This window comes from Aythya ferina (assembly GCF_964211825.1).
Source record: "Aythya ferina genome assembly, chromosome: W".
In the NCBI taxonomy this organism is placed as follows: Eukaryota; Metazoa; Chordata; class Aves; order Anseriformes; family Anatidae; genus Aythya; species Aythya ferina.
In genome coordinates this window covers 9,967,565-9,992,795 of record NC_140313.1, presented here as the reverse complement: position 1 = coordinate 9,992,795, position 25,231 = coordinate 9,967,565, and the positions used below count along the sequence as shown (strand labels likewise).

At 47.2% G+C, this 25,231-nt stretch overlaps 2 long non-coding RNA genes across 2 annotated transcripts in view; both read left to right on the top strand.

Annotated features, from left to right (window-relative positions):
- The window catches only part of LOC311426453, a 385,986-nt gene that overhangs the window by 32,725 nt on the left and 328,030 nt on the right, over window positions 1–25,231 (top strand). The gene's annotated exons all lie outside the window — the stretch shown is intronic.
- LOC311426377 overlaps window positions 10,105–25,231 on the top strand; it is a 150,893-nt gene continuing 135,766 nt past the window's right edge. The window contains exon 1 of the long non-coding RNA XR_014686685.1: window positions 10,105–15,825. This is a non-coding gene — a long non-coding RNA (uncharacterized lncRNA). The remainder of the gene's footprint in view (window positions 15,826–25,231) is intronic.

The window sequence follows — 25,231 nt, the reverse complement described above, 5'->3', positions numbered from 1 at the left end:
AGATAGGTTTACCTCTGCGCTGCCAGTTGTTCTGTTTCCATTGCTGTAGCCACAGAGCATTTGCCACCATTCATGAGTCAGTGTAGAGATAGAGAACTGGCCACTTTTCTCTTTCAGCAATTTCTAGGGCCAGTTGTATAGCTTTCACTTCTGCATACTGACTCGACTCGCCTTCCCCTTCCATGGCCTCCACAACTTGTCGTGTGGGACTCCACACAGCAGCTTTCCATTTCCGATGGCTCCCTACCACACGGCTGGATCCGTCAGTGAACAACACATACTGCTTTCTGTCTTCTGGCAACTCATTGTATGGTGGTGCCTCTTCAGCACGGGTTACCTCTTCTGTCGGTACTCTGAAATCCCTGACCTCCGGACAGTCCATGATCTCTTCCAGGATTCCCAGTCCGTTGGGTTTCCCCATTCGAGCCCGGTGTGTAATTAACACTACCCATTTACTCCACGTAGTGTCGGCTGCATGGTGTGTAGTGGGGATTTTCTCTTTGAACATCCAATGTAACACAGGTCAAGGTGGGGCCAAGAGGAGTTGTGCTTCTGTACCCACAACTTCTGAAGCGGCTCGAATCCCCTCATATGCTGTTAATATCTCCTTTTCAGTTGGGGTGTAATTGGCTTCTGATCCTCGATAGCCCCGGCTCCAGAACCCCAGAGGTTGGCCTGGAGTTTCTCCTGGGGTCTTCTGCCAGAGGCTCCAGGTGAGCCCATGCTCCCCAGCTGCAGTGTAAAGTATGTTTTGCACATCTGGTCTGGTATGGACAGGCACAAGGGCCACTGCATAAGCTATTTCTTGTTTAATTTGTTCAAAGCCCTGTTGTTGCTCAGGGAATTATGTCAAGTGGGAATGATGTCAAGCTATGACAGAGGACGTTCAGTCTGGGTATCAGGAAGAGGTTCTTCACTGAGAGGGTTTTCACACACTGGAACAGGATCCCCAGGGACATAGTCACTTCACCAAGCCTGTCAGAGTTTAAGAAGCGCTTGTACTGTGCACTTAGTCACATGGTCTGAATTTTTGGGTAGCACCTGTGTGGTGCCAGGAATTGGACTTGATGATCCGTATGGGTCCCTTCCAACTTGGGATATTCTATGATCCCATGATTTCTTGGAAATTTAATGAATATATATGTTCTGACTGCATATAACCCTTGTAGCTTGAACAACTCAGCACACTCACTAGGTGGAGTGATCCTCTGTGCATCCGGCATCGCAATTAAAGAATACCTGCTTTCTAAACTCAAATTGAGTCTTAGAAGGATCGATCGACTGTCTTTTATGGTATCGGGGGGGGGGGAGGGGACATTCAAAGTGATGGCATTTGACTTCCCAAGGAACTGTTATGTGTGATGAGCCCTGCTTTCCTGGAAGTGGCTGAACACCTGCCTGCCCATGAGAAGTAGCGAATTAATTCCTTGTTTTGCTATCGTTGCATACTCAGCTTTTACTTTATCTAGTAAACTGTCTCTATCTCAACACATGATTTCCCGCACTTTTACCTTTCCCATTCTCTCCCCCATCTCACTGCAGGGGGAATGAGTGAGTGATTGTGCAGTACTTAGCTGCCTGTGAAGGAACCACAACACTGCTGATGGCACTAGTAACTAATATTTTTTTTTTTAATTAACATCTATTGTTTCCTCAGTTAAGACGGAATTATTTAGAAGTAACAAAACAATGAAATAGAGCAATATCACAGTGCAGTTGCAGATGAAGAGCTGTAAATTTAGAAATATTCTCACATTCACCTGTCTGTGGTGAAAGACAAAATAGAAATACCCCTACAGGTTGATGAATCGCAAAGTATCAAAAATGAACCGACCTTACGTGAGAATTTTTTAATATTAAATTCCATGACTATTTCAAAGATGCAGTTTATTTTAAGGGGGGGACACACAGGACAAACAAAACCTTATTGAAAAATAAAAGTTACATTTAATTCTTAGCCAGGCAGTTATGTGTGCCAGAGGACTTTTTTTTTTTGTAATTTTCCACTATGATACACTTTGATACTCACTCAAGGACAGAGATCGAGTAGTTTTTGATTCATTTATGATTTCAGTATCTTCTCCCTAATGTTGCCGTGATGACGCTGCTTTAGAGCCTTAGGCCTTGCTGAGCATTGTGATTAAATGAGCCAGCACTGTGCCTAGGTGGCCAAGAAAGCCAAGGGCATCCTGGCTGTATTGCATTTACATGGCAAGGTTTTGGTAGTGGGAGGCCGCAGGGGTGGCCTCTGTGAAAAGAATCCAGAAGCTGCCCTATGTTAGATAAGGGACAGTTTCAGCCAGCTCCAAAGGGACCCACTGATGGCCAGAGCCGAGCCAATAAGTGATGTTGTTTGCACCTCTGTGAGAGCAAAAAAAAAAAAAAAAAAAAGCTGTGCAACACAGATGGTATAGTGAGGAGTGAGAAAGAGCCTTGCAGACACCAAGGTCAGTGAAGAAGGAGGGGGAGGAGGCGCTCCAGGTGCCAGAGCAGAAGTTCCCCTGCAGTCTGTGGATAGGATCATGGTGTTGTAGGTTGTCCCCCTGTAGCCCATGGTGTACAATGTTGGAACAGATTTCCACACTTAAGCCTGTGGAGGAGCCCACAGTGGAGCAGGTGAATTTGCCCTGAAGGAGGCTGCAGCCGGTGGAGAACCCCAGCCACAGCAGACTCTGGGACAGACCTGTAGCCAGTGGAGAAGAGCCCACACTGGAGCAGGTGTTCTGGCCAGAGCTGCTGCCCGTAGAGGACCCAGGTCAGACAGACCCCTATTTTGAGCAGTTCTTGAAAAGCTGCTGCCTGCTCACCTGGATCCATACAAGTCCAGGGGTCCAGATGGGATTCATCTCAGGGTGCTCAGAGAGCTGGCTGACATCATCACGGGACCTCTCTCAATTATTTTTCAATGGTCTTGGGAATCTGGAGAGGTCCCAGTTGACTGGAAGCTGGCAAAAGTTGTACCAGTTTTCAAGAAGGGCAAGAAAGAGGACGCTGGCAACTACAGGTCTGTCAGTCTCACGTCAGTGCCTGGTAAAATTATGGAGATTATCCTGGGAACTATTGAAGCACACATGGGGGACAATGCAGTCATTGGTCCCAGCCAACATGGATTCACGAGGCCTAAGTCCTCTTTGACTAACTTGATTTCCTTTTATGATAAGATCACCCATCTAGTCGATCAAGAGAATCCAGCTGATGTGATCTTTTTGGATTTCATTAAAGCTCATTAAATATAAATATATAGTAATATATAAATTAATATATTAAATATAAAGCTCATTAAATTCCATTAAATGGGGCCACATCAGGATGGCGGATGGTCACCAGTGGGGTCCCCCAAGGCTCCATTTTAGGGCCAGTCCTCTTCAATGTTTTTATAAATGATTTGGATGTAGGACTAGAAGGTGTTTTGAGCAAATTTGCTGATGATACTAAACTGGGAGGAGTTTAAGAAGCGTTAGGACTGTGCTCTTAGTCACATGGTCTGAATTTTTGGGTAGACCTGTGTGGTGCCAGGAGTTGGACTTGATGATCCTTATGGGTCCCTTCCAACTCAGGATATTCTATGATTCTACGATTCTGTCCGTGGGAAGTCCCTGCAGGGTCAGTTCAGGAAGGACGGTATACCATGGGAGGGACCCCATGTTGGAGCAGGGGAAGAGAGTGACTGTGAAGGAGTGGTGGAGGCAATGTGTTACAGACTGACTGCAGCCTCCATTCCCCCCTTCCCCTGTGACTCTCTTGAGGAGGAGGTAAAAGAGGGTAGATCGGGGGAAGGGGAAGGTTTTTCTTGTTTCTCACTGCTCTAGCTTGTTAGTAATAGGTAATAAATTACATTAATCTCCTTATGCTGAGTCTGTTTTGCCTGTGATGATAATTGTTGTGATCATCGCCCTGTCCTTATCTCAACCCTTGGGCCCTTTTCATTACATTTTCTACCCCTTTCCCTTTGAGGAGGGGGAGTGAGAGAGTGGTTGTGGTGTAGCTCAGTTGCCCAGATTGGTAAAACCACCACACTGGCTTGTATCAGGAATAGTGTAGCCAGCAGGACCAGGGAGGTGTTCATCTCTCTGGACTCAGCTCTGGTGAGGTCGCACCTCAAGTACTGTGTTCAGTTTTGGGCCTCTCACTAAAAGAAAGACATCAAGGCCCTGGAGTGTATCCAGAGAAGGGCTATGAAGCTGGTGAAGGGTCTGGAACACAAGTCTTATGAGGAGCTGCTGAGGGAACTGGGGTTGTTTAGTCTGGAGAAGAGGAGGCTCAGGGGAGACCTTATTGCTCTCTACAACTACCTGAAAGGCAGTTGTGGGGAGCTGGTGGTCGGCCTCTTCTCACAGATAACTATCAAATGACCTCAAGTTGCACCAGAGAAGTTTCAGGTTGGAAATTATGAGACTTTTCTTCTCAGAAAGAGTAGTCAGGCATTGGAACGGGTTGCCCAGGGAGGTGGTGGAGTCACCGTCCCTGGGGGTGTTTAAGGAAAGGTTGGACATGGTGCTTAGGGAAATGGTCTAGTGGATAATATTGGTGGTAGGGGAACAGTTGGACTGGTTGATCTTGGAGGTCTTTTCTACCCTTTATGATTCTATGATTCTATATAATTTGTTTTTATATTGGCAGGATATTTTATAAATATGCATATATATAAAAAATAAATTCTACATCTGTAAAAGTATAGGTATAAAATGGATTAAATATTCTTAAATAAGAGATAGTGGAATTAATAATTTAAGTTTAAAAATGAATAGAAAGGAATTAAACAAATGTAAAAGGCAGGTTTAGGGACCCACACTTTACAAGGCTGTAGAACAAGTCTTAACATATCTGGGGGGGGGAAAAACCTTCAAGAGGGTGGAGGAGCACCAACAGGATTGTAGGTGATCACAGAAGTTGGAACATGCCTGAGGGCTATGGACCCCTCCTAGGAAGCATACCAAGGAGTCCCCTGTTCAAACCCTGTCACATGCAAAGAAGAGACCCATCCTTGTGAGATGGACTGAGACACCCACAATTTCGGGCCCTGTCCAATAGGATGACCATGACATGTTACTGGAGCAAACTTTGGTCTTTGCATGTTGCTGCAAGACAAAGGTAATGCTGTCTGTGAAAATGGAAAATCAGAACAAAATTCCAACTTCAAAAGAACATGTGAATGGGGACAATAAGAAAAAGACCTGAAGGGGATCCCAAAAAGGACCATGTGAACCAGAAGAATAAGACAATGATCCCATGATCTGTAAACTGGATTTTGATGTGCCTGTCACAGAGCACAAGTGATGGTGGAGCAGGTCCCTTTGCCCATGGTTGTGGAGGAATCTTACAGCTACCTGTAAGACCATTGTGGGGTGCAGGCTGGTGCGCTATGTTTTTTCATGCACTTAGGCCAATGCTGCAAAGAACAGGCATAAAACTGGGCATGAAATTGTCTTATTAGGTAATGTTTACTGCAAAAGCAGCAAGACCCAGGCTTTGGGACACAGACTGCAGCTCCATGTTTTTATAGACAACAGCTATCACAGAAAGAGCAAGCATATCAATAAGAGCAATGGGGGTGTTCCGGAGATGAAAGACAACGACTATTTTTGGACAGGATGCAGGAAGGATAGTGGTGATAAAAAGTTTGGTGGAGCTGTTGGTTCTGAGGCTTTGGCCTATAGGGCAGGAAAACAGAAAAAAATGTTATAACAAAGACTAAGATATGTGCACTTGTTAGGGCTATCCCATTTATGGTTTTCTTAATACCAATACAAGTCTATGCAATAGGACCATTGATCCTAGTGGATATGGGATCTCCCTTTTATCTTGTGTCCCAGTTTCCCATGACAAGCTCCCCTTGTATAGTGAAACATCTAAATATAAAATTGAGAAGTATCCGGCCCCTTACAGTACCTTGTGGGCATGCTCAGATGGCAAAATATATAATCACTTTAATATTGACCACCATGCTGGACTGAAATGTGGTGTTGGAATGCCAACTATGTGTTCCAATTAAATGTTCAGTTTCTCTGGGCCTTGTCATAAAAGAAGGCACTGAGAACCTGAAGGGCCTAAGGCACAGCCCGAGTAGGCAGTGCATGCAGTACAAATACCTGATTATTACACCTAGGGCATGAAAATATCTCTGACGTTGGAAAATATATTTGCCCCTTATTTGACTCTCAAAAGACACCATTTTTTTTCAGAAAACATAACCTGGCAAGTTTACATTTTGAGCAACTAAACCCAATATGCTTCTGGAGAACTCAGTTTCCAGGTCCAATAAGTTTCAAAAGTGATGTTACAAAATAGATTAGCTTTAGATATGTTATGGCTAAAGGAACAGGGTGTATGTGGAATGCTGAGGGAGAATGCTGTATAATCATTGATAATGCTACAACATCAATTGAAGAAGCCCAAGCAAAAAAGAAAGAAAGAAAGGACAAGACAATTGAACTGTTCCAATCCATGCAACCAAAAGACAAGTTGCTAGTCACAATGTTGTTACTTTGCTGTTAATATTTTTCTGTGTGATCCTGTTTTATGTGATCCATGCCATGTTCTCCCTTTTACTATATATCATAAATGAGAGTTTGTTAAAGGCTGTTTGCTTTGTTGTTTTGTTTTGTGTTTTTTTTTTTTTTTTTTTTTTTTTTTTCACTTCACTGTGCTGTAAAGAAATGGCCTTGAGCCTAATCTGGTATTCAGGCCCTGCATTGCTATCATCTCTGTCCTTTGGAATCTATCTCTCTGAGAATATTAAGAACTACACACTTCCCCACCCCCCCCCCCCGGAAGTCAGTTTGTGGACAATATCAGGAATGGTACCTCATTCTTCTTTCCCTGTGGGCTAATTACAGCAGCTTTTGAGTATTTTGAATGTCCATGGGTAACCAACATACTAGGTCTCCTGAATGTGTTTCTTTTTCTCCCTAAAGTTAAACAGTTAGTTTAGAATACCACCAGGAATCTGTCCCAAGACAGAGTGGTTGTGGGTGGCAAGGAGTGTGGGAGGATATGGGCAGGTACCTATCACAGTTGTCTCCTCTGATGGTTTTGAACTTCACCCCTGAAGAAGTGCGAAATCCTAAAAAATGATAGAATGGTTGAAAGATGTATACTCTGACCCTGGCAATGCCAGAGAATTCCAGCTTGCTGCATGGTGCTGGGCCCACATGGCCTTCGATTGTTTGTTGTTGTTGTTGTTTGTTTGTTGTTGTTGTTTGTTTGGTTTTGTTTTTCCCTCTTCCTTTTCCCTTTAATTAAATTATCCTTATCTCAACCTGTGAGTTGTATTTTTTTTCCTTTCCAGCATACTTTATCCTTCCCCTCAGCCAATTTCAGCCATTACCCAGGTGAGCACATTCTCACCTGGCTACTTCGATGCTGGGACACTGGGGCCAATAGCCAACAACTAGAAGGCAAGGAAGACAAGTAGCTGGGATCCCTCTCTAGGGAAAGGGTCATTGACTGAGAAAATGGGAGAGAGGCACAGGTTCTCAGCCTCTGGAGGCGACTCCTGTCAGGTATGAAGGAAAGGTATCCCTTCAAGGAAGATATTGTATATAACCTAGGCAAGTGGACCACCATGGAGAAAGTTCTCCAGAACCTGAGGGAATTAGCTGTGCTGGAGCTGGTTTATAGTGATTTGGACAATGACCAGACACACAAAGATCTCAACAAAGTCCAGTGCACATGGTCCATGTTGTGAAATGTGTTCATCTGATTCGTGTCAATATGGAACAATGCTAGGGCCTCATGATATGATGAAATGTGACCTTCTGTCTTACACCCTTATATAACAACAAGTCTAAGAAAAACAGAGTGGTTAATGTACATAGTACTTGTATCTTGCAAAGGAATGTTTTAGCAACTTGTGTCAATAGGGGATGTGAAGGGTTAACATTCAAGCCCGGGGCTAGTGGATAAGAGAACAAAGGGATTTCAGAATAACTGCTAACTATTATGACTATTGCATGGGACACTATGCAAGTCTCTGATGTATGGCCAAGAGATTAAGGAGAAGGGAAAAGCTGAAGGATGACTAAAAGACAAAACTTCCATGGGACGCTGCGCAAGTCTCTTACATCCGGCCAAGATGGACAAAGGAGAAGGACAAGGACAAAGCCTGGGAGGAAGACTATAAGCCTTCAGAACAAGAGACCCCCAGAGGGACCACCAGAGACTGAAACGCATGCATTCGTGGGATGGTTCAGATCTCAGGAAACTAATTATAATAACCCTGCCTTTTCCTAAAGTGGTGATGAATATGTATAAGCCTAGGAGCATAAAAACCAGCCGCCTGATGTAACTGGTGTGCGTCTTGGTGGAGCAGAGACTCCTGGCACACACAGCTCTGTTTGCTTACTTCTATTCACTTAATAACAGAATCACAGAATCACAGAATTTCTAGGTTGGAAGACACCTCAAGATCATCGAGTCCAACCTCTGACCTAACACTAACAAGTCCTCCACTAAACCATATCACTAAGCTCTACATCTAAACGTCTTCTAAAGACCTCCAGGGGTGGTGACTCAACCACTTCCCTGGGCAGCCCGTTCCAATGCCTCACAACCCTTTTGGTAAAGAAGTTCTTCCTAACATCCAACCTCCCCTGGCGCAACTTTAGCCCATTCCCCCTCATCCTGTCACCAGGCACATGGGAGAACAGACCAACCCCCACCTCGCTACAGCCTCCTTAAAGGTATCTGTAGAGAGCGATAAGGTCACCCCTGAGCCTCCTCTTCTCCAGGCTGAACAAGCCCAGCTCCCTCAGCTGCTCCTCGTAGGACTTGTTCTCCAGACCCCTCACCAGCTTTGTTGCCCTTCTCTGGACTCTTTTGAACACCTCCATGTCCTTCTTGTAGCGAGGGGCCCAAAACTGAACACAGTACTCGAGGTGCGGCCTCACCAGAGCCGAGTAAAGGGGGACAATCACTTTCCTAGCCCTGCTGGCCACACTGCTTCTGATACAAGCCAGGATGCTGTTGGCCTTCTTGACCACCTGAGCACACTGCTGGCTCATATTCAGCCGATTATCAACCATCACTCCCAGGTCCTTCTCTGCTAGGCAGCTTTCCAACCACACATCTCCCAGCCTGTAGCTCTGCTTGGGGTTGTTGTGCCCCAGGTGCAGGACCCGGCACGGCCTTGTTAAACTTCATACAGCTGACCTCAGCCCATCGGTACAGCCTATCCAGATCCTCCTGCAGAGCCTTCCTACCCTCGAGCAGATCGACACACACACCTAACTTGGTGTCATCTGCAAACTTACTGAGGGTGCGCTCGATGCCCTCATCCAGATCATTGATAAAGATTTTAAAGAGGACTGGCCCCAGCACCGAGCCCTGGGGGACGCCACTAGTGACTGGCCTCCAACTGGATTTGACTTCATTCACCACAACTCTTTGGGCCTGGCTATCCAGCCAGTTTCTAACCCAACGAAGCGTGCGCCAGTCCAAGCCACGAGCAGCCAGTTTCCTGAGGAGAATGCTGTGGGAAACAGTGTCAAAAGCCTTCCTGAAGTCAAGGTAGACCACATCCACAGCCTTTCCCTCATCCACCAAGCACGTCACTTTGTCATAGAAGGAGATCAGGTTCGTCAAGCAGGATCTGCCTTTCATAAACCCATGCTGACTGGGCCTGATCGCCTGCTTGCCCTGTAAGTGCAACGTAAATGACACTGCTCCATGAGCTTTCCTGGCACTGAGGTCAAACTGACAGGCCTATATTTCCCCGGGTCTGCCCTCCGGCCCTTCTTGTAGATGGGCATCACGTTTGCTAGCCACCAGTCCACTGGGACTTCCCCCGATACCCAGGACTGATGATAAATGATGGTAAGCGGCTTGGCCAGCTCCTCCGCCAGTTCTTTCAGTTCCCTCTGGTGGATCTCATCCGGCCCGATCGACTTGCGTAAATCCAAGTACCGTAGCAGGTTACCAACCATTTCCTCATGGATAGTGAGGGCCACATTCTGCTCCCCATCCCCTTCCACCAGCTCAGGGTACTGGGTATCCAGAGAACAACCGGTTTTGCCGCTAAAGACTGAGGCAAAGAAGGCATTAAGCACCTCCTTTTTTTCCTCATCTTTTGTAACTAGTGTTATAAATTAGACCACACAATTTACTGGTCTATTGAAATTATTTTATTAATCAAGTAAGCAGACACAAGCAAAACAGCGCTGGGCGGCTGGGGAGTCTCCGCTCCACCACAGCACGCAACTTCCCCTTTCCAGTGTCACTGTTTTATAGCATTGAAGTTCCGGCTTGTCGAGACTTGTCGAGACCTGTCGAGACCTGTCGACTTGTCGAGACCTGTCCTGAGATTGCGCAGTCTGTTGTTGGGAGTCGTTGTTCTTCCTCCGGTGATCATGCGTTGTGCTTGTGTTCAGGTGGGGGCAAAACAGGATGTCTTGCTTTGTCCCCATGTTACAATGCCGTGAGTTGTGAAACCTTATCTCCTCAGTAGATTCTTTAAATTCTCAAGGACAATGAACAAACCCCTACTAATTTATCACAATCCCTCCTTTTTCTTTTTCAAACATATTTTGTTCATTGAATTTTTGCAATATCTGCTTACTGAGCATCAAAGTTTCTGCGTTGTCCTCCTCCTGCTCAAGAGATTCATACTTAGCACGCACAAGCATAAGATGAGCAGCTTCTAATGGACTTTTCACAATTGCGATTACTTGATTGAATATACATGGTCCAAAAGTCAGTGTTAATATAAGTAACAACAAGGGGGCCCTGCTATGGTTGATAGCAGGGTAGTAAACCAAGGTGAGTAATTAAACCAGGATTCATACCAATTCTGATGAGCCTCATTTTCCCTTTTGCGTTTTTCTAATCCTTCCCGCAATTTAGTCATTGTATCCCTTACCACCCCAGTATGATCTTTACCAGATGGTATTCAGCCACTGTGTGATGGGTATACATATACTCTTCAGTGTGGTATAGAATCCTTGGTATAATGACCACCTGTACACAAAAATCATGAGATGTGTTAAACAATTTTAAAGATAGGCAAGGAGTGACTCCCAACAATGAACATACCCACCTAGTGTTATTTGCAGGAATTAACCATTTATGTGTTTGGTCCATTCTTATTTTTATTTATTTTTTTTTTTTCAGTGGCATGGCACAGATCATTTTTATCTCTTGGAACTGTGCCGATACATCTACCTTTTCCCGTAACTTGGGTCAAAGTTATCCCGATTTCCTGACTCCAATTGCACTTGGAAGAATTTGAATATGGGGGCTTAACACTTACACATAGCCAGTACCCTTCGGTTATCTCCTTGGGTACAACCCCTTTCTTTTTTTCACAATGCTTGGAAGCAGTGTGGGAAAGGATAACTCTGTCAACTTATTAGAAAACACTGTAGTAGGTTGGGCAGTCCCAGGTATATTTACAGTCTGGACAACCAAACCTTCCCCTAGTAACTCTTTATTAGGCCCGACTACCTTGGAAGTCTCGGGTTTTCCCTTCTTTATTAGTATGAGTCCTCCCCTATCTGTTCCGTGTTCGTAAAATCTGACATTTTTCCTAGTACCCAGCTAGTATCGTCCGAGTTTGTTATATTTATATATAGAACCTTGCAAATTTCTTTATTTCCGTGGAAGGTTCCTGTATACCCTATACCATGGCCTCACCACCTGTAACGGGGATCCAATTGTCGGTTACAACTTTGCAGCCCATATCCCACTTGTAAGAATTTATCCCGACCAGCCCCAAGTGTCCAGTCTGTAGCAATGGTTTCACACCCCCGGTATGCACAGTAATACACGTTCAGGCATTTACAGTACCCCTTTCCCGGGTTAGAACTTGGGCAGAAATAAAATCCCATATATTCCCAGCATCGGGGCCTCGAGATCAGCTGACATAGTGTAGAAGTAAAGCTTGGCCCCCCCCCGATGTTATCTGGGTTGCAATAACCTGTTGATCTTCGAATCAACTTAAAGTCCATTTAAAAGGTTGGTGGGAGTGGTGTTGAGTCGCTATGCAGGATGAAATCAGTGCGAGAACCCCCAAATACCGATAGGAATGGCTGAGGCCCATTTCTTTCCCCACTTATTCACTCCTCTGCCTCACTCGTCAGTTGGGTTGCAGCCAACTACGAGGTTTTAGTTCTTCTCGGCAGCAGTAGTGTTCTTCAGGGGAGAGCCTCTACCTTAACCCATGGTACCTATCGAGTTTGTCGCAATGTGAGCTCCAGGTCTTTGTTTCCTGGAGCGATCTCCCACTTCTCGTCACAGATGGGTCCTTTAACACGGCTGGCATGTGTCCATCCTTTCTCCGCAGTCCAAAGGGCTGTTTCTGTAGTAAGCAAAACAACATAGGGGCCTTCCCCATCGTGGTGTTAAAAAGAGTCTCTTTCAAAGTCTTCATTAGAATTGAGGGTGATCAAGTGGCAATTCCAAGTCATAGGGCATACCATATAGCATTTCAAAAGGAGAAATTCCTACATCAGTTCTGGGCTGCATCCATATGTTTAACTGTGCAAGGGGTAAGCATTTTACCCAAGAAGCCTTAATTTCCAGCATAAGTTTTGTTAGTTGTTTCTTAATTTCACCATTCATTCGCTCTACCTTTCCAGAAGAGGAGGGGTGCCAGGGGCTGTGAAAATCCCACTCAATCTCTAAGGCCTGCTTTAATCCTTGCAGTAAAACTTTACACTCATTCAGTCACATGGTCAATTAGGACAAACAAGTAACTCAGTAAAGTCTACCTGTATACTTTGGAAAGGTCAAAGCCCTGGCTCCCGTCCCCCTCTAGATAGGTTACAGAAGACCTTTTTTATTTACCTTTTGACATATAGTACATCCTCTGCATGTGTGCTTCCCTAAAGTATATATTTCTACACAGACATGCTTTCTTAGAACAACATCACACATTGCTTGCACCTCCCAATGACTCTTCTGATGTAAAACAGTTAATATTTGCCTCATTATCACTTTATTCAGCATTTCTCTCCCATTGGGGAGTATCGATTCTCCTTAAAATGATCCACATATTTGTAACATTAATACCTCCTTGGGAGGTTGTAATTGCTCCAAAACCTTTTTTAGAATTTACCCAAATAGATAGGTGGCCCTGTAAACCCCTGAGGTAAAATTGTCCACCTATATTGTTGCTTCCACCCCCATTTCAGAGTCTTTCCAGTCAGAGGTGAATATACGTTTGCTCTCAGGGCCTGAGAGCACTCCATTAATAACACTGTTATTCCAGTCTAACAATTTACTAGTTGAATGCCCAATTTAATCATCAAATCCCTTCCCAACAAGTTAGTTTCCGCCTTGGATACATACAATAATTGCCCAGTGATCATTTTATCCCCTGGTCTCAGCTTAGTATTCCCCAAAAGTGGCACTGTTATCCCAGTACCTTCTACCCCCATCACATTTAGGGTTTCATTAGTTAATTTAATCCCTGAAGCTTTACAAGTCAGTAATGACTTAGCTGCCCCAGTGTATTGGGTTTGCTGGCAAGGTTCGGGGGGGGGTGGGGGGGGTGGGAGTGGGAAACTGCAGTGGCAGCCCCCGTGAGAAAAACCCAGAAACCTCCCCGTGGTAGGTAAGGGACAATTTCATCTGGCCCCAAAGGGGCCCACTGCTGCCCAGAGCCAAGCCATAGCAACACAGTCCGTGCCTCTGTGAGAGCACATCCACGAAAACAAACAGACAAACAAACGAACAAAACCCTGCTGCTCAACAGCAGTTGGGAGAGCGAGAAACCCCCCCGCAGACACCAAAGTCAGTGCAGAAGGAGGGGGAGGAGGCGCTCCAGGCGCTGGAGCTGAAGCCCCCCTGCGGCTGCTGGAGAGGCCCCTGGTGGAGCAGGCTGTTCCCCCCCTCCCCGATGCTTGGGAAACTGAACAAACATCACAGCAAATATGCAAATATACCAAAACTTCTAGACTGTTACTTAGATAATGCCTACATCACCTTTCCCTGCTCATTCAATTTCAAACAGCTCTGTTAAATACTACATGCCACACCTTTAACACCTTCAGCAACCCTTTTAACACTTCCTTTATCTTTCTCAAGCCCGTACTTTTCTAATACCAACACCAAAGGCTCAGTCAGAGTCCAACTTAATTCCATACCTTTTCCCTCCAAGATACTGAAACAACATATCAATCAATATACCATATTTCATCCCATTTTCCTTCTTTCCACAAAAAACAACATTAACTGTAATATGGTGTTATAATTAATAGTTCCATTTAGGGGCCACTCCGCTCCATCCTCTAGTTTATAAAGTGGCCACCATTGATTACAATATTTGATAAGAGTTCTTTTACTTTCTGTACACTCTCACCCCACTATATCCCTTCAATGTGTTAGTATACACCCTAGGGGGCTTTTCCTCGAGGTTTCTTTGCTTTGAACATTTCCTATTGTAATCTACAGTGGTTAATATTCCACTGTTTTCCTAGAAGCTCTTTACTAGTCAATCCCAATCCCTCCAAAATCCACAATATATAGATACACAAATAAAATCAAACCACTGTAAATTAACTGCCTGTTGACAATTACACTGAGGACATTTAAACCTGATGAGCCGATAATATGCCTGGGCAAATTTTGTTCCCTTAGACATACACCTCAATGGCAGTTCTTATATTTACATATTTACATATTAACATATGAATAAAAGAATACTTTAACAAAAATGCCCGGGCTTTTATATATACAATATACAATGTACAGTTATTATTCCAGTTAGAATTATTCCTCAGCAGCTGCAAACACTATGCCAGTTGCCATTAAAGCTTGCTTACCGTCCTCCTGTCCTTTTCTTAAAATCTCGGACATCCCCGGAGTTAATGGGGATGGCCACATATTCCATTCCTGGCTGGGGTCCCCCCATCGCTATTTCTCGTAGAGGATATAATCCCTCCCTTAAAGCAGATTTCTGATTTCTTGCCCTGCTTCTGGTTACCGGCCCCTGTGTTTCATGATCCGATTCCGATTCTCCTGGATTAGCTAATTCGGAGAGTCCATTAAGGACGGGAGCCGTTGGTGCAGGCAGTGGAATATAGGGCGGGGGTGGTGTTGGGACTTCTAAGTCCTTTCTCTTTTTATCCCGCCCTCCTTTTTCTTTTAGAGGATATAGATGCATCCTCGTATCTGAATTTATCCAGAGGTGCACATACTCACTTTCTTCTAGACTAAAGGGTTCCTTTGAGTTTACATAAATATTTAGGCCTGACAAACCCAATCTTCAAAAGACCCAAATACAGGCCAGTAAAGGTGGTCTCCTCGAATCTGTTTACCACCCCAAACTTCAACACAATAATGTATCATTTTTACTTTATTCCTTCCCCGCCTAAAAGGGGAATCCTGCCAATTTTTAATCATTAATCCCGGGGTAACCTAACATCATACATTACCCCACCCATGGGACCAGAAGGCTTACTCTTCTTCTGTCCCATCTTCCAGAGTGTCCTCACACACACACACACACGCTCCCCCTTTTCGTGGCCCAGTCCCTCGCGGGATGTGGGAACCGCACTACCGAGGGGTCCGCTCTCGCTTCGTCCGCAATTGGACGTCTCAGTTGTCACACTCTGGGAAACCCAACCCCAACTGAACGGAACACCGGCCTATACTTACCCACCCCGTGGGTCTTCGTTCGGGCTTCGTGCACAAAGGTTGCCTGGGGTTTACCGGTTTTATTTGCTTGTGTCTAATTTTGGGTTCGTCGGTGAAGGGTTTGATTGAAAGTAGTCCTAGCGAAGGCCGCTGAAATCAGCGGGGCGCCCCCTCCGAAGGTCTTTCAATCAGATTTGCCTTCATCCGAGTCACGGCACCAAATTGTTATAAATTAGACCACACAATTTACTGGTCTATTGAAATTATTTTATTAATTGTGATAAATTAGTGGGGGGTTTGTTCATTGTCTTTGAGGAATTTGGAGAAACTGCTGAAGAGATAAGGTTGTACAAATTAACGGCCTTGGTAAAGGGGAGGATTAAAGCAAGCAGATAACAGGAGGGAGTATTGGATACACATCCTTGAGTGAAACCAGACATCCTGTCTGCCGCTTCATTACCCCCACCTGAATACGAGCACAACGTGTGAACACCAGCAGAGGAACAACGACCCCCCCTCTCAACAATAAACTGCGCAGCCTCAGCCAGTTCAATAGGTCTCGATAAGCTGGAACTCGACTGCTATAAAATAGCTACCCTGGAAAGGGAAGGTGCGTGCTGTGGTGGAGCGGAGACTCCCCAGCCGCCCAGCGCTGTTTTGCTTGTGTCTGCTTACTTGATTAATAAAATAATTTCAATAGACCAGTAAATTGTGTGGTCTAATTTATAACATTAATCAAGTAAGCAGACACAAGCAAAACAGCGCTGGGCGGCTGGGGAGTCTCCGCTCCACCACAGCACGCAACTTCCCCTTTCCAGTGTCGCTGTTTTATAGCATTGAAGTTCCGGCTTGTCGAGACTTGTCGAGACCTGTCGAGACCTGTCGACTTGTCGAGACCTGTCCTGAGATTGCGCAGTCTGTTGTTGGGAGTCGTTGTTCTTCCTCCGGTGATCATGCGTTGTGCTTGTGTTCAGGTGGGGGCAAAACAGGATGTCTTGCTTTGTCCCCATGTTACAATGCCGTGAGTTGTGAAACCTTATCTCCTCAGTAGATTCTTTAAATTCTCAAGGACAATGAACAAACCCCTACTAATTTATCACAACTAGGTTTCCCCCCGCATCCAGTAAAGGATGGAGATTCTCCTTAGTCCTCCGTTTTGCGTTGATGTATTTGTAAAAACATTTTTTGTTGTCTTTAACGGCAGTAGCCAGATTGAGCTCCAGATGAGCTTTGGCCTTTCTAATTTTGTCCCTGCACAGCCTCGCAACATCCTTATAGTCCTCCTCAGTGGCCCGCCCTTTTTTCCAAAGATTATAAACCCTCTTTTTTTTCCTAAGCGCAAGCTGCAACTCTCTGTTGACCCAGGCCGGTCTTCTTCCATGCCGGCTTGTCTTTGGGCACGTGGGGACGGACCACTCCTGTGCCATTAAGATTTCCTTCTTGAAGAGCGCCCAGCCTTCCAGGACTCCTCTGCCCTTCAGAACCGCCTCCCAAGGGACTCCACCAACCAGTGTCCTCAGCAGCTCAAAGTCAGCCCTCCGGAAGTCCAATACAGCGGTTTTACTGGTCCCCTTTCTGGCTTCGCTGAGAATGGAGAACTCTATGATTTCATGGCCACTCTGCCCAAGACAGTTTATAACCACCACATCTCTCACCAGTCCTTCTCGGTTTGTGAAGAGAAGGTCTAGCGGGGCACCACCCCTGGAAGGTTCACTAACCAGCTGCGTCAGGAAGCTATCTTCCACGCTCTCCAGAAACCTCCTAGACTGCTTTCTCTGGGCCGTGCTGTGTTTCCAGGATATGTCTGGAAGGTTGAATTCCCCCACAAGAACAAGCGCTGACAATTTCGCAACTTTTGTCAGCTGCCTGTAGAACTCCTCATCCATTTCCTCATCCTGGTTCGGCAGTCTGTAACAGACTCCCACCAGGATGCTTGCCTTTTTGGCCTTCCCGCCGATCCTAAACCATAGGGACTCAACCTTATCATTCCCAACCTCAAGTTCCGCAACATAGAATCATAGTATCATAGAATCATAGAATATCCTGAGTTGGAAGGGACCCTTAAGGATCATCAAGTCCAACTCTTGACACTGCACAGGTCTACCCAAAAGTTCAGACCATGTGACTAAGTGCACAGTCCAATCTATTCTTAAATTCAGACAGGCTCAGTGCAGTGACCACTTCCCTGGGGAGCCTGTTCCAGTGTGCAACCACCCTCTCTGTGAAGAACCCCCTCCTGATGTCAAGCCTAAATTTCCCCTGCCTCAGCTTAACCCCGTTCCCGCGGGTCCTGTCACTGGTGTTAATGGAGAAAAGGTCTCCTGCCTCTCGACACCCCCTTACGAGGAAGTTGTAGACTGTGATGAGGTCTCCCCTCAGCCTCCTCTTCTCCAGGCTGAACAGGCCCAGTGACCTCAGCCGTTCTTCGTACGTCTTCCCCTCCAGGCCTTTCACCATCTTCGTAGCCCTCCTCTGGACACTTTCCAACAGTTTCATGTCCTTTTTATACTGTGGTGCCCAGAACTGCACACAGTACTCGAGGCGAGGCTGCACCAGCGCAGAGTAGAGCGGGACAATCACCTCCCTTGACCTACTAGCGATGCCGTGCTTGATGCACCCCAGGACACGGTTGGCCCTCCTGGCTGCCAGGGCACACTGCTGGCTCATATTCAACTTGCTGTCTACCACGACCCCCAGATCCCTCTCTTCTAGGCTGCTCTCCAGCGTCTCATCGCCCAGTCTGTACATGCAGCCAGGGTTTCCCCGTCCCAGGTGCAGGACCCGGCACTTGCTCTTATTGAACTTCATGCGGTTGGTGATCGCCCAGCTCTCCAACCTATCCAGATCCCTCTGCAAGGCCTTTACACCCTCATTCGAGTCCACAACTCCTCCAAGTTTGGTGTCATCAGCAAACTTGCTCAAAATACCTTCTATTCCTACATCTAGATCGTTTATAAAAATATTGAAAAGTACCGGCCCTAAAATGGAGCCTTGAGGGACCCCACTGGTGACCGCCCGCCAGCCTGACGCAGCCCCATTTACCATAACCCTTTGGGCCCTGCCCGTTAGCCAATTGCTCACCCATCATATGATGTTTTTGTTAAGTTGTATGCTGGACATTTTGTCCAGTAGGATCCTATGGGAAACCGTGTCAAAAGCCTTGCTCAAGTCCAAAAAAATCACATCAGCTGGTTTCCCTTGGTCCACCATACGGGTGATCTTATCATAAAAGGAAATCAGGTTAGTTAGGCAGGACCTACCCTTCACAAACCCATGCTGGCTGGGACCAATGACCGCTTTGTCCCCCAGGTGTGCCTCAATAAGTTCGAGAACCATCTTCTCCATGATTTTACCAGGCACTGACGTGAGACTGACAGGCCTGTAATTGCTAGGGTCTTCTTTCTGACCCTTCTTGAAAATCGGCACAACATTTGCCAGCTTCCAGTCTACCGAGACCTCTCCAAATTCCCAGGATCGTTGAAAAATAATTGAGAGAGGTTCCGCGATGACGTCCGCCAGCTCTTTCAGCACCCAGGGATGAATCCCATCCGGACCCATGGACTTGTAGGGATCCAGGTGGAGTAGCAAATCCCGCACACGTTCAGGGTCGGTTGGGAGTTTGTCATCCCCACCATCCCGGTCCTCCAGCTCAGGGCACCCTGGGTCCCAAAGCCCATCATCGGCACTGAAGACAGAGGCAAAGAAGGCGTTAAGCGTCTCTGCTTTGCCTATGTCATTGTCTGTGAGGAGACCTTCCCTATCAAGGAGCGGCCCTATGTATTCTTTAGTTCTCCTTTTTCCATTCACATATCTAAAAAAACCCTTTTTATTTTCTCTCACAGACACATCCAGCTTCAACTCTAGCTGTGCTTTGGCCACACGAACTTTCTCCCTACAAACACGAACAGCATCCCTGTATTCTTTCCATGAGACCTGGCCCTCCTTCCAGTAGCAAAACACTCTCTGTTTCCGCCTAATCTCCATTAGAATGTTCCTGGTCAGCCACGCCGGCCTCCTGCCCCGCCTGCCTGACTTGCGATATTTTGGAATTGCCTGATCTTGTGCTTCTAGGAGGCATCGCTTAAAGAGTGACCAGCACTGGTGGACATCGAGGCCTTCAAGAGCAGTTTCCCAGGGGACCTTGCTGACTAGTTCCCTGAGCAGCCTGAAGTCCGCTTTCCCCATATCTAGGGATGAGGTTTTGGTGGCACTTTTCCTTCTGTCACGGTAAATTTTGAACTCAACCACTTCATGGTCGCTATGACAGAGGCGGCCACCAATCACCACATCTCCCACCAGACCCTCTCTGTTTTCTAGCAACAGGTCTAGGAGGGCACCTTTCCTAGTTGGTTCCGTTAGCACCTGCACCAAGAAGTTATCATCTAGGTGCTTCATGAACCTCCTGGACTTGCTCGTGTCAGCCGTGTGGCACTCCCAGTTAACGTCTGGCAAGTTGAAGTCCCCCATAAGGACAAGGGGAGTTAATCTCGAGGCCTCTCTTAGTTCTGTAAAGAATAATTTATCGGCACTATCGTCCTGGCCAGGCGGTCTGTAATAGACTCCCACAACGACATCCCCTTTATTCGTTTGTCCCTTGATCCTTACCCAGAGACTCTCAACTTTGCCATTGCCGACCTGAAGTTCCACACAGTCCAGCCCCTGCTTCACATACATCGCCACCCCACCACCTCGCCTACCCTGCCTGTCCCTCCTGAAGAGCCTGTAACCATCTATTGCAGCACCCCAGCCACAGGACTCATCCCACCAGGTTTCGCTTATGCCGATGATGTCGTAGTTGCGGGACTGGGCCAGGACTTCTAGCTCATCTATTTTATTCCTCATACTGCGTGCATTCGTGTAGAAGCACTTCAGGTGCGTCTCCATACACTCAGCACCTTGTGGATCTGACCGAAGGACCTCATTGGCACACAGCCCCTCTGATTCTAGCGTACCATCCCTTAGGTCTTCACCAGCGTGCCTGGTTTTAGCCCCTTCCCCCTTCGACTCTAGTTTAAAGCCCTATCTATCAGCCCTGCCAACTCCTGACCAAAGATCCTTACCCCTCTCCGAGAGAGGCGCATCCCATCCGGTGCCATCAGGCCCGGTGTAGCATAGACCTTCCCGTGATCAAAGAACCCAAAATTGTGCCGGTCACACCAGTCTCGAAGCCACGAGTTTATGTGAACAGCACGCCTTTCAGCTTCGATCCCCCCTATCGGAAGGACAGAGGCAAACACAACCTGCGCCCCTGATCCTCTAAGTAGTCGCCCCAAATCCCTAAAGTCTCTTTTGATCGCCTTTGGACTTCTCGTTGCTACTTCATCGCTACCAGCCTGAAAGACCAGTAGCGGGTAGTAGTCAGTGGGCCGTACCAGGCGCTTGACTTTCTTGGCAAAGTCTCTCACCCGAGCCCCAGGGAGGCAACAGACTTCTCTGCGGGTTGGGTCCGGTCGGCATATTGGTCCCTCTGTCCCTTTCAGAAGGGAGCCCCCCATAACAATAGCCCTTCTTTCTTTTTTGAAGGATGATGTGGCAATGTGATGTGTAGGTCGCCTTGTCTTAGGTGCCCCCTCCAACTGGGACGGGTTTTTATCTACTTTGTCATTTAGATTGTCTTGTTCTAGTCCTTCATATCGATTATTTAAGGGTAGATGAGAAGGTGAGGTGGGCAGAGAGAGGGCTCGCCTACCACCCCGAATAGGCACCTGCCTCCATTCCCCCCCTTGATCTAGGTCTCCTCCCTCTGCCTGGCAGGAGGAGGGAACCTCCGTCTTCTGCATAACAGGAGATGCCTGTGCTGTGGCAGGCTCGTGAGCCTGCCTCAGAGAGGGTAGAGTGCACCTCCACCAGTCAATTTCCCTCTCTGATTCCCTGATGCTCCTGAGCCTGTTCACCTCCTCCCGAAGCTCCGCTACCTGGCTGAGCAGTTCTTCAACCTGGGCACACCTCCCACAGGCATACCCACCACTGCTGTCGGAGACCGACAGAAGGCTGGGGCACACTCTGCAGCCCAGGACCTGGACGGCTGCGTGTTTCCCCGAGCCCTCCATCTGAGTAGCCACACTGGTGACTGTGGCTGGAGATGCCGCACGAGATGCGGAGGCCAAGGTTTTCTATCCTGGTTGATACCATGGTCAGGTTCTACGCAAGCAGGTTACAAGCACCGAAGGGAGAGGCAGCTGCAACAGAGCGACGATGGGCCCCCCGCTCGCCCTGCCCGTGCGAACTGCCGCGAAAAACTGCCGCGCCACGCCCTTCGACGTGCCACGCCCTGTTTGCCCGTCCTGTTCGCCGCGCTCCTGGTCGCTCGCGCTCCCTAGGGGCAACTTTTAAACAGCCTGGGAGGGGGCGTTGCTGGCTCCGTCCGCGCCTCGTCAGCCTCCCTCGCGAGGACTGCTGGGTCCCAGCGGCTCCCCTGAGTGGCCTCGATGCCGGACAAAAAGCCCTGCCCGCCTCGGTCCCCTGCTCCGCTGCAGAACACGTCTGCCCCGGAGCCGATCGCCTCAGCAAATGGCTCCTCTCTGATATAGAGAGCCACACCACCACCCCTTCCATGCTGCCTGTCCCTTCTGAAGAGCTTATAGCCAGTCATTGCAGCACTACAGTCATGAGAGTAGTCCCACCACGTTTCCGTGATGGCAACCAAGTCGTAGCCTGCCTGCCGCACAATGGCTTCCAGCTCCTCCTGTTTGTTACCCATGCTGCGTGCATTAGTGTAGATGCACTTCAGCCAGGCCATTGCCTTCTCCCCTGGCCTTGCCATTGTTACTCCTGGCACAGGTCTAACAAGCCTTGTTTCAATCCCATCCCCCTTCTCACCTAGTTTAAAGCCCTCTCAATGAGCCCCACCAGCTCCTGGCCCTGGATCCATTTTCCCCTTAGAGATAGGGACCCATCTGCAGCCATCAGGCCGGGTGCTGAGTAAAGCGCCCCATGGTCAAAAAAAACAAAATTTCTGTGCTGGCACCAGCCTCTGAGCCACGTGTTTATCAGGTGGGCTTTCCGTGTCCTCTCTGTACCCCTCCCTGCCACCGTAGGGATGGACGAAAACACCACCTGTACTCCCGCTCCCTCCACTAACCGTCCCAGTCCCCTAAAGTCCCGCTTGATAGCCTTGAGGCTTCTCTCTTCAACGTTGTCACTGCCAGCCTGGACTATCAAAAGAGGATAATAGTCAGAGGGGCGAACCAGGTTGGGAAGCTTCCTGGCAACGTCCCTGACCCTGGCCCCAGGGAGGCAGCAGACTTCCCTACGGGTAGGGTCAGGCCGACAAATAGGGCCTTCTGTTCCCCTGAGAAGGGAGTCAGTCGCCCACTACAGTCACCCTTCTTTCTGTCTTGGTGGAGGCAGTCCTGAGGCGTGGAGTCGACTTCCTCACCCTAGGCATCCTCCTGGATAATAAATTGTAAACATTGATTGTAATCCTATTTGGGACTTAGTCATTTATTATAATGTTGTGTACATTTGTGTGGAGTGTACCATCATCACATACCAGCATTCTGTCAGCAATGAATTGGAAAGACAGGATGGGATCAACAGTGGATGCTGTCTCCAGCTGTACTGGGTCTGGCTGCGATGTTAACTTTCTCTGCAGCAGCCCATACAGTGCTGCGCTCTGCACTTGTACCTAGAACAGCAGTGGAATCACACCAGTGTTGTGTCTGCTGCTGAGCAGTGCTGGCACAGCATCAGGGCTCTCTCTAATCCTCCTAGGTTGTGGGCGAAAAAAGTGAGAAAGGAACATCACCAGGGCAGCTGACCTAAACTAACCAAAGGGATATTCCATACCATAAGATGGACCACATGATAGCAATAAAAGGTGGAAAAAGGAAGAAGAGGGGAGGGGTGGGCTCTCCCTGCGAAAACGTCTGTCCTCCTGAACACCGTCTATGTGCATTGAGGCCCTGCTTCAAGGATGTGGTCAAGCATTGCTCATTTGTGGGAAGTAGAGAGTAATTTCTTTCCTCTGCACTTCCACAAAGCCTTTACTTGTTTTGTTTTGTTTTCCCTTTCCCCCTCCCTTTTCCCCTTTCCCTTTTTTCCCTTTAGTTAAATTATTTAATTCATGATAATCTTTCCTTAATAATTATTATTTCCCTTTAATTAAATTACACTTATCTTAACCTGTGTGTTGTTCTTTCCTTTACTTCTTCCCCTCCTCTTCTAAGTAGGGGGGAGTGAGAGAGCGGTTGTGGTGGAGTTCAGCTGCCTAGCATGGTAAAGCCACCACACGAGGCAGCTTCAGCAATATGAAGAAAATCTCTGCCCCAATACGGGCCTCCACATCGGCAGTGGACATTGTCCAAACAGATCCACCAAGTTGAAGACCATATACATTCCTCCTCACCTGTATGGAGCAGTATCTCAGCCATTAAGAATCAGTATTTTCCTGCTCAAAAGAGAGAGAACCAGGGACACGCAGCACATGGCAACATGTGGTTTTATCTGTGTGAAGTTGGGGAAGATATGAAGAAGTGGGATGGAAAGGAAAGGAAAGGAAAGGAAAGGAAAGGAAAGGAAAGGAAAGGAAAGGAAAGGAAAGGAAAGGAAAGGAAAGGAAAGGAAAGGAAAGGAAAGGAAAGGTGTGGAAAGGTGTGGAAAGGTGTGGAAAGAAAAGGTGTGGAAAGGAAAGGTGTGGAAAGGAAAGGTGTGGAAAGGTGTGGAAAGGTGTGGAAAGGTGTGGAAAGGTGTGGAAAGGTGTGGAAAGGTGTGGAAAGGAAAGGAAAGGAAAGGAAAGGAAAGGAAAGGAAAGGAAAGGAAAGGAAAGGAAAGGAAAGGAAAGGTGTGGAAAGGAAAGGTGTGGAAAGGAAAGGTGTGGAAAGGAAAGGAAAGGAAAGGAAAGGAAAGGAAAGGAAAGGAAAGGAAAGGAAAGGAAAGGAAAGGAAAGGAAAGGTGTGGAAAGGTGTGGAAAGGTGTGGAAAGGTGTGGAAAGGTGTGGAAGGTGTGGAAAGGAAAGGAAAGGAAAGGAAAGGAAAGGAAAGGAAAGGAAAGGAAAGGAAAGGAAAGGAAAGGAAAGGAAAGGTGTGGAAGAAAGGAAAGGTGTGAAAGGAAAGGTGAGGAAAGGTGTGGAAAGGAAAGGTGTGGAAAGTGTGGAAAGGTGTGGAAAGGTGTGGAAAGGAAAGGAAAGGAAAGGTGTGGAAAGGAAAGGAAAGGAAAGGAAAGGAAAGGAAAGGTGTGAAAGGAAAGGTGTGGAAAGGAAAGGTGTGGAAAGGAAAGGTGTGGAAAGGTGTGGAAAGGTGTGGAAAGGTGTGAAAATGTGGAAAGGAAAGGAAAGGAAAGGAAAGGAAATGAAAGGAAAGGAAGGTGTGGAAAGGTGGGAAAGGTGTGGAAAGGAGTGGAAGGAGTGGAAAAGAAATGAAAGGAAGGAAAGGAAAGGAAAGGAAAGAAAGGAAAGGAAAGGAAGGAAAGGAAAGGAAAGGGGAAGGAAAGGAAGGGAAAGGAAAGGAAGGAAAGGAAAGGAAAGGAAAGGAAAGAAAGGAAAGGAAAGGAAAGGAAAGGAAAGGAAAGGAAAGGAAAGGAAAGGAAAGGTGGTGGAAGGAAAGGTGTGGAAAGGACAGGAAAGGTAGTGGAATGGAAATGTGTGGTAAGGAAAGGCGTGGAAATGCAAGGTGTGGCACGGAGAGGACAGGCCAGGTGTGGAAAGGTGGGAATGGAAAGG